This window comes from Myotis davidii, unplaced genomic scaffold (genome assembly GCF_000327345.1).
Source record: "Myotis davidii unplaced genomic scaffold, ASM32734v1 scaffold269, whole genome shotgun sequence".
Lineage (NCBI taxonomy): Eukaryota > Metazoa > Chordata > Mammalia > Chiroptera > Vespertilionidae > Myotis > Myotis davidii.
Window position 1 is genome coordinate 2,066,198 of NW_006383008.1, and position 1,618 is coordinate 2,067,815.

A 1,618-nucleotide genomic window follows, 5' to 3' on the forward strand; every position below is an offset into this window, starting at 1 on the left:
CCAGTGAAAGGAATGTTAACAACAGTACTGCTGAAATCACACTGAATAAAAGTGGGGCAGTTCCCACAAAGAGGGGTACTGGATAGTCAAACAACATACAGTCATCACAGGACAGGTGTCACTCCACAGGAAAAGAGTGTAGTTATTCTGATGTTCTTTATACGTTTATTAGGATAAAGAAAATCTCAGACAGGCTACTTATTTCTCAGGTTGCTGAGATGGAAGGACAGTATTATTTTCTTTAAAGGGTGGTGCTGCTGAGAAAGAAAAGGCACCATTTTTTTAAAATGAAGATATCTGCAATAGTTTCTTTGTTAACTTGTTAAAAACTAGTTCACAAACAGAAGTTTCACAGGTTGGTGGACAATTGAATAAAATATATTCTGAACAAGGGCTATAATTACCTAACTGCTTGTTCACTTACCTCCCTATGTCAGTTCTCCAATTAGCAGCTGGGCTAGAGAAACCATGTAAATCAAATCATGTTACTTTCCCCAGCAAAACTCTCCAATTGCTTTTTATTATGATCAGAACAAAATTCAAAGTCATTATTATGACCTAGAAAGCCCTACATGATCTGACCCTGCATCCTACTACTTTCTGCTTCCTCACTCTGTCTAGCTACAAGTGCCTTCACGGTGTTTCCAAACTCGTGATGTTAAGTATTCTCAGCTCAAGTCCTTTGCACTTGCTGTTTTTCCTATTTGAAATGCTCTTTTCTGAGTGCTGCACAGTTCTCAATGCCTTTCACTCCATGCCAGTCAAGGAGGTTGTACTAATGAACAAAACAACAACAAAAGGACAGCCTTTTTGGAGTTTAAAGTCTAGAACAGATAGACATTAATAATCTCACAAATACAACCTTATAAACTGCTCCAAATATTTTTTTTTTATAAATGCCCTGTTTATGGTGTTAACAGAAGCTAAGAGTCAGGGAAGCATTCCATTCCTTAATCATGCCAAGCCCGTCCCGGCTTCTGGCCCTCGCAGCTTCTCTTATTCTGGAACAGTTTCCTCTGGCGTGTTATATGCAGGAGAAATGAAATCAGAGAAGGAGACTCTCAGAGGTGAGAAGCTGTTCTGGAACATAAGGAGGCCTAAGGAGAAAGATTTGCAGATTAGCTTGTAAGTGAAGTGAGGTATTAGACACTTGCTTTCTTTGATGCCAGCTACAAAACCCAGGAGCATAATGGGGTCCTGTGGGACCCGTGGGATTAAACAAGCCTTTTGAAAGGCCCATCCTAAAGGAGAGTGGACAAATTCCTGCCAGTCCCATTGTCCTTTATAATAAAAGCACCTGCTTTTTCTCCTCCACCCCAGACCCTGAAGGCCACATTGGCTAGTTCATCAACACATGACTACTTCTATGGCGATGAAGAGAATGACTAGCTCTGTTCCCATTTTCATGAAGTTTGTGGAGAAGGGGGAGAGACTCTCAATTAAATAATCAGAAATGTGATCAGTGTGATGAATAAATGGTACAGGTAGCTATATTTCTGATAGTCTGAGAAGTCAGTGGTTGGTGGTGGTTGCCTTGGGGACATTTAAAATAAGACCTAGAGAATGAGAGAGGATTAGGCGGGTGAACAGTGGCTGGTAGGGGGGGGTAGGGAGGATG